General features: G+C 42.6%; 1 protein-coding gene and 12 non-coding genes across 16 annotated transcripts in view; 5 read left to right on the top strand and 8 right to left on the bottom strand.

The window, feature by feature from the left end:
• The window catches only part of ldb3a (LIM domain binding 3a), a 76,148-nt gene that overhangs the window by 7,220 nt on the left and 55,640 nt on the right, over positions 1–13,288 (top strand). The window lies entirely within an intron of this gene.
• Positions 4,873–4,946, top strand: trnat-agu. Its single transcript has one exon. It is a non-coding gene; the product is annotated as a tRNA-Thr (tRNA).
• trnat-agu lies at positions 5,085–5,158 on the top strand. The gene has a single exon. It is a non-coding gene; the product is annotated as a tRNA-Thr (tRNA).
• trnat-cgu lies at positions 5,366–5,439 on the top strand. The gene has a single exon. It is a non-coding gene; the product is annotated as a tRNA-Thr (tRNA).
• Positions 5,665–5,738, top strand: trnat-agu. The gene has a single exon. It is a non-coding gene; the product is annotated as a tRNA-Thr (tRNA).
• On the bottom strand, positions 8,120–8,193 carry trnat-agu. Its single transcript has one exon. It is a non-coding gene; the product is annotated as a tRNA-Thr (tRNA).
• Positions 8,419–8,492, bottom strand: trnat-cgu. Its single transcript has one exon. It is a non-coding gene; the product is annotated as a tRNA-Thr (tRNA).
• Positions 8,701–8,774, bottom strand: trnat-agu. The gene has a single exon. It is a non-coding gene; the product is annotated as a tRNA-Thr (tRNA).
• trnat-agu lies at positions 8,913–8,986 on the bottom strand. The gene has a single exon. It is a non-coding gene; the product is annotated as a tRNA-Thr (tRNA).
• trnat-agu lies at positions 10,089–10,162 on the bottom strand. The gene has a single exon. It is a non-coding gene; the product is annotated as a tRNA-Thr (tRNA).
• On the bottom strand, positions 10,513–10,587 carry trnat-agu. The gene has a single exon. It is a non-coding gene; the product is annotated as a tRNA-Thr (tRNA).
• trnat-ugu lies at positions 11,432–11,505 on the bottom strand. Its single transcript has one exon. It is a non-coding gene; the product is annotated as a tRNA-Thr (tRNA).
• trnat-ugu lies at positions 12,688–12,761 on the bottom strand. The gene has a single exon. It is a non-coding gene; the product is annotated as a tRNA-Thr (tRNA).

The raw sequence follows: 13,288 nt of genomic DNA on the forward strand, positions 1-13,288 counted from the left end.
TCCAAATGTGGGATTTGTTGACAATAACAAAAATATAGAAAAAGACCAGATGCATAGTTTAAATTTAAGCTCCTTAAACATGGAGACACTGAAGTTTTCACAGCTACTATATCATTACTTGGCAAAAACATATTTGTAGATAAGGATTAATTATTACTGGTCCAATTAAAGACACTGATCTTTTACTCTGAGAAGCTTGTCCAGCCCATAACTGTAAAACACAAGCTGAAAACTGAAAAGTCTGTTGGGTCTGTTGGGTCCGATAAATCGTGTTGAAGCCTGAAGCCTGGGATTACCAGCTGCTGTCAGGTCTTTCAGTTTCTGCAGCTACAAAATTCACATCAAGGAAACGGGCTCGTCTTTAAAACGGCTATAATCAAACTTTTTTACATTGACAGTGGATCACATGACTACTTGTATGTGACAGGTGTCTGTGCTGGTGATGAAGCTACAGAGAATTAACAGCTGAACCTGAGTCAGTTCCCCTCGGCTTCGTGGAGCTTTACAGCGAGTTTCAGCTCGTTGTTTATCTCTTTACTGCTCCGGTTCACTCTCACCGCTCTCACAGCGTCGTTTTCGGCCGCAGCAGCCAGATGTTGTCAGAGAAACAGCTGTAAAAAGCCTCTGTCCCACGACCTGCTCAGAAGCAAACAGCAGACAGACCCAGTCAGAGACCAGCTGGTGAAGATAGTGGACGATGTAGCAGCTAAAGAGACAGATGTTGCCCTCAGGAGCTGGTGGAGACCAAAACCAGAGCTAAAAGAGAGCGAGTACTGGACTTAGGTTCATCAGGGGACACAGACACCAGATCCAGATGAAGGATACTGTCTCTGGCCCCCTGTCATCTCCCTACTGTCTGTAGTAAAGGTTTAGAAATGCCCTATGATGAGACTTTCAGCAGTGATTGACCATTTTCTCAAAAACCTGTGATAAGAGAAAAAGTATGATATTTTCTATTGGACCGAGCGAATTAGAAGCAGGTCAACTGGTAAATGTATCTACTTATCATGTGATCTCTTTCTGGGCTTATCCAGCTGTTTATAAAGGTTTCTTTATATTAAAGGTAAAACCATAATTATATATATATTTTTAAAGGACTTACTCCACAGTGATGATTATCTAATATTGAAACTGGAGTTGTAGACTGACAACAGTTAATTGTGACCCCGCTCACCCTCGCTGCAGCTCTGACTCTGGCTGTGTTGGTGCCTCGTTTCAGCCTTTTAAACATATTTCCAGCAAAAGGACTGGAGAAGTTAGCAAAAACATTGTTCTCTCACTCGAATCCTCCTGGTCTCTGAGCAGGGATTAGTCCGGATGACAGACCGAACAGGATTTCATTTCCTGGTCTTGTGTACTAAAGCTCAGCTTGTTTGCCTTGACAGGAGAATCCACACAGACTTTCACTTTCTCTCTTTTTTTCATTTTTCATTTTTTTCTCTCACTCTCAGACAATGTTCCTGCTTCAGTCTACGAAGACAACAGCTTTTGTTACCGCTTGATTTTGCCTCCTTTCTCTCTTTTTCCAGTGGTGGGATAAGTGCTCAGGTCCTAGAAATACCTTTTGTCTAAAAATACTTCATTGCAAAAAAACAAAAAACAAAAAAAAAAGCCCTGCATTCAAAATGTAAGTAAAACTATAGAAGTATTGTTAGTGAAATGTTCCTCAAGTATCAAAAGTAAAAGTTCTCCCTATGCAGAATGGCTCCATCCTAAGTGTTATATTATTATAGAACATTATATTCATTTTATCACTAACTTATACACGTGAGAGCATTTTAATGTCGTAGTTTGTCAATGTGGAGTCAATGTCAGATACTTTCTATAGATAAGTGGTCCAGCACTGCAACATATATGCTTTTAATGTAAAGAGTAACTGTAAGTGTCAAATGTAGTGGAGTAAGAAATACTCTATTTCCCTCTGAAAATGTGGTGGATTAGAAGTAGGCAGCAGCATAAAATGGCTTTCATCTCCACCATGTTTTAACCGGAGTATTAAAGTATTCAGAAATCTTCTCAACATCGGAAGCAGTTACACACATCTGTAAAACGTTCGCAGTAAAAAGTCCAAATTCATCCAGTGCAGTGAGACTCTCAGGTGTTAATGAGCCTCCTCTGAGGCCGATTCTGTTTATGTGGCTCAGAGCGGCGAGGGGCCGTTTGACCGGGTTCAGCGCGCAGAAGCCTTTGCCTGGTGTTTAGCGGAGAAATCACTCCTCTGGATCTTTCGTTGTCGTTACGTGTTTTTAGGGAAAATTATACACGAGCCAGCTGAAAGTTAAACCTTTGGGAGTTCACATTAAAGAAAGCCTGATTCGGAGAACTGCTTCCTCTCGGGTGTAACTTTCCGTGTCCTGGTGTCATTTCAGAGTCCCCCCCCCCCGCACAGCTGTTTGTTCGCCGCTTAGGTTTTAACACGTCGTCGACGGCCGCAGGCGCCCCGGCAGGTTTTCTGACCCGAGACTTTGCAATAGAGCAGACCGACATTTTCCCTGAAGGGCCACGCGTGGCTGCGGGCCGACGGAAATGTCAGACAAGCTCTGAGTTCGTGCTTGAACACAAGGTTCATCGCAGAAAGAATAAACGATAGAGGAGAGCTGGTGCGTTGAGCTCACTGTTCCCCCGATGCGTGACAGGTTGGAGGTACAAGAGAGACGGCAAAGTACGACAACGTAGAACAGAGCGGAAACGGAGCTGGATGGAAACGCCCCCCCACTTACAGCTGACACTTGGTGCAAAACACATCTACTACACTAGAGGGACCTTTATTGATCCAGGTGTCAGAGCAGCACAAAGGCAGAAACAAGAAGTAAGAAATAAATTAGATTTATTAGAAAAATATCAAATCAAAGTAAGAACAGAAATAAAAACTATACAAGAGCAATGAAGTGATATACGTAGATAACTGTACTTTGACGGTATTTTTACGTGCGTATTATTTAATTATAAGTCGCTGTTAAACAGACTATGATCCGGATCCGGATTGAGCCTGATCTTCAGATAAAGGTCAGTTTAAAAAGATCAGTAAAGAATAAATAGAAATATTTGCGTTTGGACACATTAAGCAGAAATGAAACTTCATCCGATCAAATCGCTCAGGAATTTAAATTTATCGGAGCTTCTGAATCTCAGACTGTTTTCTTCAGCTTCAGTTTCCCGTTAAAGTACAGACTCTTGTGGTGCGATGAGATATCAGGTCATTTCCGCGATTCGTTCATTTCATTGCTGTAGAGCAGTTTTTTTTGGAGGTTTTTTTTTTTTTTTGCTGCTTTGTCCGTAGCTGTGCTGATTAAATATCATCTAAATAAATAAATAAGACTAAATACTAAATGCCAGAATGTTTCCGCCCCTGAAGGACATGAGCCGTGATCGATTTAACCTTCACATTCATTTCAGCATTTTAAATACCGAAGATCTTTCCACTGGGATAAACCTTTAAAAACCGCACACTGCAGGCGTTTGTGTGTAGTTTGTAGCCCGTCCTTCGTGTCACTGTTGGCACATAACGCATGCATTTTCATATCAGTGGGACGTTTTGGCCGTCGGTTCGATACTGGTCCCAATACTGGCACTGAATATTTCAGGTACTGTGGCCCGATGTAACACGCCGACTCAGGCAGCCAGCGTCAGTAAAAACGTCCTGCCTGACGGTCTCTGTCCGTCCAGACAATAGTAATAAAGTTTTACAGTCTGTGTGAAACTCGGCTCCTGCGTCAGACCCGCAGAGATCTTTAATGCGGGACTGATCTTGACTTTTGTAGATGTCACTCGGTAGTTTATGTCATCGTGCTGCCCGTTGCAGCGACGGAGATTATGACTGTTTTCAGGGTATCTGCAGGTTGGATTACTGACGGGGCCTACCAGGGCAGCCTGGGGGGCAGGGGGCCCCAGCTGGGCCAGAACTTTTATTTGAAGTGACTGTCAATATTGCTCGTGAAAAGTCAGTGAAATTATCACAAAGAGATGGAAAAAAGACACCAGAGAGATAGACGAGGACTGCGAAGAGAGACAAAATGACAATAAAGATGCAAAACAACTATGTGGGAGCGTCCACCTCAACCAGCAGGCCAGAGAAAGTGCAATAAATAGCATTTTTAAAGGTGATGTGAGCAGCAGAGATGCGAGGTAGGAGAACGTATCACTGCACTGCAGCACCGGGACACTGGTCCATGCTGCCTTCATACCAGCAGCCACCTCTGCACACACTGGCCTGCAGTGTGGCAGCGAGCGGCTGTAGCTGCTGACAGGCCGAAGGCTGTTTTTAGCCTCTGAAGGTCAGTGAGCCTGCAGACACACACACACACACACACACACACACACACACACAGGTCTTATCAGTTACCTCGCTGCTCCTCTCTCTCCTCTCACATCTACTGTTACAGACCTGCAGAGAGTCGCTGCTGTCGGGTGTGTGTGTGAGATAAATTCCAGATTCACATTTATAGCTCCGCTGGACAGTTATAGGGGGCCACGGAGGTCCTGACATCACTTCCTGTGCAGCCTCTGTAACTCAGTACAATCGCTCATTGATCTTTTCCTAAGAGCGAAACATGTTCCTGAAGTTCACTATGGATATATATGTATATTCTGAGATGAATGAGTATCTACTACAGAACTTACACTTGTGACCTATGTTATCTTTGTGTTTCTTCTCGAAGACTTTCTTCTCATCTTCCACCACATTTCAGAAGAAAATCTTTCACTTGACTACATTCATTTGACCTTCAATATAAAATCAGTTCATTAAATATCACTACAGCTACGTCCTTCCCTTCCTTTTTTCTTTCTTCCCTCGCTCGCTTTCTCCCTGCCTTACATGCGTCCTTCATTCTAAACGTGCCAAAGTCCTGATTTAATTTTTTGTTAAACGGAGGCGCTGTGGCTTAGATGGTTAAAGCGCCTGTCTAGTAAACAGGAGATCCTGGGTTCAAATCCCAGCAGTGCCTCTAAATAAGGTCTTGCTTCAACCACCTCGAAGATGTGATTTTTTACTAAATGCAACCTTTAATTTTCACTAGAAGAAAACGTTTGGGGAGAATGTTTCAGTGGCTTATCTCTTCACTGCTCCAAAGAGATTTTGTACAGGCGCTGTGGCTTAGATGGTTAAAGCGCCTGTCTAGTAAACAGGAGATCCTGGGTTCAAATCCCAGCAGTGCCTTTAAATTAAACTCTTTCATGTATAAAATGTCTGCTCTACCTGCATTTTACCAACCTTTTTTTTTTAAATAGATACTCACCTGCACAAATCATCTCTGCCTGTTAAGATGTCAACAAAGTATTCTCACTACAGTGGTCAGTAACACGGAGGTCCTCGTGAATGCCTTGCTAAAGGAACATTTCACAGCGGCCACAGCAAAAATCCACGGGCCCTGTGGCTTAGCTGGTTAAAGCGCCTGTCTCGTAAACAGGAGATCCTGGGTTCAAATCCCAGCAGTGCCTCTCACATGACAGCTCTCTGGAGTTGCTACCAGATGTCCAAGGAATTTAGTCCGGTTCGCTGCAAAGTCAATTATTTCTTTGAAATATGTTGCTTCATTTCAAAATAAAGCAACAGTTTGGGTTTTCTTTCTAATCATCCCAAATCAAACATTTAGGTCCACTTTTAAAAAGTATACAAGAAACGGCTACAAATCCAGATCCACGTCAGCTGAAAGACAGAAGCGAGGCGCTGTGGCTTAGTTGGTTAAAGCGCCTGTCTAGTAAACAGGAGATCCTGGGTTCAAATCCCAGCAGGGCCTTGTCATCAGTAACACCACCTCCAAAATTACAGGCTTTCGTAATGAGAGAAAAGGTTGTTCTTGACCCTGGATGTAGGAGTTTAACCAGAAAGGGAAACTCAGTATACAATGCATTCAGAAAGTGGACATTTCTCTGTCAATTGATTTCAATTTATATTTATACACAGCAACACCCTGTTGACAGTTGAGGCACAAATGACCAGGAACAGACACAGCCAATACAGTGGTTTGCTTATGTTTTAAGTTCACTGTCAATCAAATCTGATCAGGAATGGTTTATCACTTTCACTGAGATAGAGCATTTTTAAACATTTCTGTCAGTTTCTCAGTTTTCCTATTATGAGAACTAGACATTAGTGTGGGATTGTTTGGCCCTGGCGGAGGTATTTATTCAACTTCGGCTATAATGTTTATATTTTTTTAGTAACACTGCATGAAATGACAATGTGAAAACAGTGTGACAATGTGACAGGGGTCTGTGCTGGTGATGAAGCTACAGAGAATTAACAGCTGAACCTGCAGCTCCCCTCGGCATCACGGAGCTTTACAGCGAGTTTCAGCTCATGTGTTTATCTCTTTACTGCTCTGGTTCACTCTAACAGCGACGTTTTTGGCCACAGCAGCCAGATGTTTTCAGAAGAACAGCTGTAAAAAGCTTCTGTCCCACTACTTGCTCAGCAGCAAACAGCAGACAGAAGCAGTCAGAGACCAGCTGGTGAACATGGTGGAGCATTTAGCAGCTAAAGAGACAGATGTTTCCCCTCAGGAGCTGGTGGAGACCAAAATCAGAGCTAAAAGAGAGGGAGTACTGGACTTGGATTCATCAGTGGGACACAAACACCAGATCCAGATGAAGGATCATGTTGCTCTGTAGCTGCTAGATGTGGACATAAGCAACTCTTCAATCACAAGTTCAACACATCAGCTTCTGAGCTGATGAAATGTCAGTGACGTTTTTATTAATTGTTTCTGCTGGAAACAAGTGGACAAGAAAAATTACTTATTGCAGGTTTAAGGATGTTTTTTTCCAAATCTGAACTTGGGTTTTTGCACATTAAGTAATGAGTGTTTAATGAGAAATACTTAAGATTTCAATAATCATGTCTTAGGGCCTTTAAACTGTTGCAGTTTATAAAACCTCAGTAGAAACCTTTTCATTGCTCATTTCACTTGGAGGCAGGCCGACTAAGTTTGAGGCTTAAAGTCAGTCAGCTGTCTAACTTACTCTAAACTAGTCTAAGATCAAACTGAAGCTGATCTAACTCAGTAGCCCAAGCTAAAATATTGTATATTTATGACACGATTATCACTAATGAATACAAGTACTGCTGCATTTGAATTGTGCAGACATTTACTCATAGCAGTCGACTCATCTTGACCTTTATGAGTGAAAGCTGTGATTGAAGATCTCTTCCAGTCACTGGTGCTGAGCCCTCTGGGTTGAACCTCTCTGTTACATCATGTAAAAGCCTCATGTTCCACTCTGTTACTGGGAAGTGTGTGTGTGTAGTGTGTAAGGTGCATATGGAGTCTGTGAAGTGTATGTGGGTCGGTGTGAATGGCTCAGGGTGAAAGTAGGCCACTCTGCAGCCTGGACAGGCCTCACATTGTTCGAGCTCAGTGAGCAGCTTCCCGAAAGAAAAACTCTCCAATCATTTGTTCACGTTGGTTCGGTTTAATCCAGCCGGCTGTGGTGAAATAATCTGGAAGCTGAGTGACCCTGAAATCAGCTGCAGTCAGCGAACATAGACAAACAACAGAAACACAGTAGGAGTCTCACTCCTAGTGTTTCTGTTGTTTCTGAAACATAAACAAATCACCCTCATCCATTTTCAGGTATCACTAAATCTGGATTGCTGCACACAAATGTGCCCCAACCACGTCAAACCACTGAGAAGAGACAAATCTCACAGGTTAAACCAAAACGTTTAGCAGAAAATGTTTGTCTTTAAACTGTGCAAGAGGATGTCTCATCCACTGTTCTGTTTCCATCAACCCAAACATGTATAAATAAAGCTGGTCACTTCAACGTATCCTGCTAATGGAGGCAGAACTGCTGTGGAAGGAGGTTTGTACATTATGAAAGGAACCATTTTCTGCCTGAGATTGCTTTGACTGAGCCTGGACCTTGTCCACTGTCAGTTTTTCTGTTTTATTTATTGGCTGTGTCTGTTCCTGGTCATTTGTGCCTCAACTGTCAACAGGGTGTTGCTGTGTATAAATATAAATTGAAATCATCTGACAGAGAAATGTCCAATTTCTGACTGCATTGTATACTGAGCTTTGATTTCTGGTCAGACTCCTACATCCAGGGTCAAGAACAACCTTTTTCTCTCTCATTACGAAAGCCTGTAATTGTGGAGGTGGTGTTACTGATGACAAGGCACTGCTGGGATTTGAACCCAGGATCTCCTGTTTACTAGACAGGCGCTTTAACCAACTAAGCCACAGCGCCTCGCTTCTGTCTTTCAGCTGACGTGGATCTGGATTTGTAGCCGTTTCTTGTATACTTTTTAAAAGTGGACCTAAATGTTTGATTTGGGATGATTAGAAAGAAAACCCAAACTGTTGCTTTATTTTGAAATGAAGCAACATATTTCAAAGAAATAATTGACTTTGCAGCGAACCGGACTAAATTCCTTGGACATCTGGTAGCAACTCCAGAGAGCTGTCATGTGAGAGGCACTGCTGGGATTTGAACCCAGGATCTCCTGTTTACGAGACAGGCGCTTTAACCAGCTAAGCCACAGAGCCTGTGAATTTTTGCTGTGGCCGCTGTCAAATGTTCCTTTAGCAAGGCATTCACGAGGACCTCCGTGTTATTGACCACTGTAGTGAGAATACCTTGTTGACATCTTAACAGGCAGAGATGATTTGTGCAGGTGAGTATCTATTTAAAAAAAAAAAGGTTGGTAAAATGCAGGTAGAGCAGACATTTTATACATGAAAGAGTTTAATTTAAAGGCACTGCTGGGATTTGAACCCAGGATCTCCTGTTTACTAGACAGGCGCTTTAACCATCTAAGCCACAGCGCCTGTACAAAATCTCTTTGGAGCAGTGAAGAGATAAGCCACTGAAACATTCTCCCCAAACGTTTTCTTCTAGTGAAAATTAAAGGTTGCATTTAGTAAAAAATCACATCTTCGAGGTGGTTGAAGCACGACCTTATTTAGAGGCACTGCTGGGATTTGAACCCAGGATCTCCTGTTTACTAGACAGGCGCTTTAACCATCTAAGCCACAGCGCCTCCGTTTAACAAAAAATTAAATCAGGACTTTGGCACGTTTAGAATGAAGGACGCATGTAAGGCAGGGAGAAAGCGAGCGAGGGAAGAAAGAAAAAAGGAAGGGAAGGACGTAGCTGTAGTGATATTTAATGAACTGATTTTATATTGAAGGTCAAATGAATGTAGTCAAGTGAAAGATTTTCTTCTGAAATGTGGTGGAAGATGAGAAGAAAGTCTTCGAGAAGAAACACAAAGATAGGTCACAAGTTAATTTACTTTAAATTCAAACTACAGTTGAATCTTGTGTGAATACTGTCCATGTGTGCAGTGTTGGAGGAGTGAAGTGCCTCGCTGCTGACTGACCGATCTGAATTACAGCCTGCTCTCGTTGTGTCTGCTCAACAGCTTTTTGTGTTTTCAGGCTCTGCAGGAGATTTTAGCTGATGTACCAGCATTTGTGTTTGTGTGTGTGTGTGTGTGTGTGTGTGTGTGTGTGTGTGTGTGTGTGTGTGTGTGTGTGTGTGTGTGTGTGTGTGATGTATGTGCTGTACTTCCATTTGCCCAGCTGGAAATATGGATCGATGTGACTGGGTTTCAGCCCCAGAAGCGCTGTAGCTCCATGGATGTCAGGGTCAGTCTGTCGGTACGAAACTTTGGTCCTGACTGAAATATCTCCACTTAAGATTGAGATTTCCATAAAATTTGGTATAGATATACATTGTGCCAACTTTTAATGCCTGTTATTTGCCAAAATGTGAACAAAGGCCAATTATGGGAATTGTGAACTGTATAGAGACTCTAAAATCTCTTACAGTAGGCCTGTCTAGTAAACAGGAGATCCTGGGTTCAAATCCCAGCAGTGCCTCATGTGTGAAGCAGTGGTGCTCGTTTTTCATCTCCACTCTATCTTTCCACTCGTGTCAGATATTTTAAGTCAATGTGGGGCTGTAATTGAACTTCTATTTAAACTGTTCAAGCTTTTAATGAAACTCAGGCTACAATATTCAGTCTTGTTCCCTCGTTTCTTCACGTTTTTAAAAAAGTACATTATGATTACTTCTCTTTGTTCCAACAAACAACAGGGGAGAGAGCTTGAGAACATGAAAACTAACCTTCATGCTGGAAGCACTGCTGGGATTTGAACCCAGTATCTCCTGTCTACTAGACAGGCGCTTTGACCAACTAAGCCACAGAGCCTCTGTGTAGAGCTACTTTTCTCCTATTAAAACTCTAATCATTTCAAAAATATTTGTGAACTTAATTATTAAAGTCATGAAGAGTAACTTAACACCAGGCTGAAAAGCAGTGTTTTGCTGCCCTCTGCAGTTGACAGTTCAAAGCCTGTGATTGTTGTTTCATAAAACAGGATGTGTCATGTATTACTTTCTTCCACTAGGAACAAACTGTTGATTGGTGTCCAGTCAACCCAGATTGTTTTATTGGTTGAAAATAAAACAAAAATATTTAATATTTCAAAGAGACCACTAACTAATTACATTATTAGCGATGACATATAAACAATGTGTCATGAAAATTTACTGATATTAAGGCACTGCTGGGATTTGAACCCTGTGATCTCCTGTTTACTAGACAGGCGCTTTGACCAACTAAGCCACAGCGCCTCTGTATGGTTCGTACCCTATGTAACTTGGGGTGAGTGGGAACAATCACACACCACCAGCCTCGGGTCTTTAGCAGCTACAAGTAGAAGCTAGCTCGGTATTCTCAGTACTGGCATCATGGCAGAGACGAAGAGACTGGTTCCTAGGATCTACATTTTAGCACATAGCTGCTGTGGGTTCAGATGTTTTCGGTCAATCAGATCAGCCGAATGCTGACTTGACATGAGGGGACAGCGTGCTTCCTGGTTTTTCCTGAGAAGATGATTTTGTGTTTGTCACCTGAGTGACTGATGGGCTTTATCTTCTGTACATGAGCTGTTAGCTTCTAGGGATACGCTGCTTCCAGTAACCTTAACCGCTCGGACTCGGGGGGCCAACAGCATTAGTGCCCCACCGTCCTGCAGTTACCATTTGTGACTGCAGAGGCCGCTGTTGCTGCTGCTCGACAACAGTTACATAGTGTTGCTTTAAAGATTAATTTAACACCAGGCTGAAAAGCTGTGTTTTGCTGTCATCTCCGGTTGACAGTGTCAAGCCTATGATTGTTCATTGGAAAACAGGATGTGTCATACTCAGCAGCAGTCCAGCTGTTGGCAGTAGTTTACCTGCGAGCTGTTATGTCTCTTTTATTTACAGTAGACTAGACATGTTTCTAGATAACTTGACTTGATTTAATGTCTTTAATTGTTACAGACACTGCTCTCAGCTCCTGAATCTGTCTTTTGTCGTCCTCGGATGGTCCTCTGTCTGGTTGATCCTACATTTTTGTTCTTATGCGGCAATTAAATTAGAGGGGGATTCAAATGTGACTAACTTCATTGGAGGGGTTGCCTCTGTAACAGTAAGGCACTGCTGGGATTTGAACCCAGGATCTCCTGTTTACAAGACAGGCGCTTTGACCAACTAAGCCACAGCGCCTCTGTGTATGGCTTGTCTTCTCTCATATTAAATCTCTAATCATATCAAAAATATTTGTGAACTTCATTACGAAAGTCATGAAGAGTAACTTAACACCAGGCTGAAAAGCTGTGTTTTGCTGTCATCTCCGGTTGACAGTGTCAAGCCTATGATTGTTCATTGGAAAAACAGGATGTGTCATACTCAGCAGCAGTCCAGCTGTTGGCAGTAGTTTACCTGCGAGTTGTTATGTCTCTTTTATTTACAGTAGACTTACATGTTTCTAGATAACTTGACTTGATTTAATGTCTTTAATTGTTACAGACACTGCTCTCAGCTCCTGAATTTGTCTTTTGTCGTCCGATGGTCCTCTGTCTGGTTGATCCTACATTTTTGTTCTTATATGGAAATTAAATTAGAGGGGGATTTAAGAGTGACTGACTTCTTTGGAGGGGTTGCATCTGTAACAGTAAGGCACTGCTGGGATTTGAACCCAGGATTTAAGAGTGACTGACTTCTTTGGAGGGGTTGCATCTGTAACAGTAAGGCACTGCTGGGATTTGAACCCAGGGTCTCCTGTTTACTATCAAATACTACTATACTATCAAATAAATGAAATCTGATTTAAAATGTTTAGCTCCATTTTCTACCCAAACACCATATTTAGGTTGATTTCAATATAATGATGAATCGTGTGTTTTGCAGAGATCAAAAGATAAAAATCCACATAGAAAAAAAACATTTTTTTCACGTTATTTGGGAAGTTAAGTGCCCATTAAATGCCCACATGCTCAGGCAAATGCTGATCTAGGAACATGGCTTGCACAGGAACTACTAGACACTCATGGTCTTTAGCAGCTACAAGTAGAAGCTAGCTCGGTATTCTCAGTACTGGCATCATGGCAGAGGCGAAGAGACTGGTTCCAAGGATCTACATTTTAGCACCAAGCTGCTGTGGGTTCAGATGTTTTCGGTCAATCAGATCAGCCGAATGCTGACTTGACGTGAGGGTTTCCAGATAACTTGACTTGATTTAATGTCTTTAAGTGTTACAGACACTGCTCTCAGCTCCTGAATTTGTCTTTTGTCGTCCGATGGTCCTCTGTTTGGTTGATCCTACATTTTTGTTCTTATACGGAAATTAAATTAGAGGGGGATTCAAATGTGACTGACTTCATTGGAGGGGTTGCCTCTGTAACAGTAAGGCACTGCTGGGATTTGAACCCAGGGTCTCCTGTTTACAAGACAGGCGCTTTGACCAACTAAGCCACAGCACCTCTGTATGGCTTTGCACCATGTAACGTGGGCTGAACGGGAACAATCACACACCACCAGCCTCGGGTCTTTAGCAGCTACAAGTAGAAGCTAGCTCGGTATTCTCAGTACTGGCATCATGGCAGAGGCCAAGAGACTGGTTCCAAGGATCTACATTTTAGCACCAAGCTGCTGTGGGTTCAGATGTTTTCGGTCAATCAGATCAGCCGAATGCTGACTTGACATGAGGGGACAGCGTGCTTCCTGGTTTGTCCTGAGAAGATGATTTTGTGTTTGTCACCTGAGCGACTGATGGGCTTTGTTTTCTGTACATGAGTTGTTAGCTTCCAGGGATACGCTGCTTCCAGTAACCTTAACCGCTCAGACTCAGGGGCCAACAGCATTTAATGCGCCAGCGTCCTGTCATTACTGCCTGTGGCTGCAGAGGCCACTGTTGACACAGCTGAGCAAAAATTTCATACAGTTAGGTCAATAAGTATTTTGAGAATAGCACAATTTGGATGTAGAAGGAGTGTTCAAACCAGCTAGT

Source organism: Xiphias gladius, chromosome 11 (assembly GCF_016859285.1).
Source record: "Xiphias gladius isolate SHS-SW01 ecotype Sanya breed wild chromosome 11, ASM1685928v1, whole genome shotgun sequence".
Taxonomy (NCBI): Eukaryota; Metazoa; Chordata; class Actinopteri; order Istiophoriformes; family Xiphiidae; genus Xiphias; species Xiphias gladius.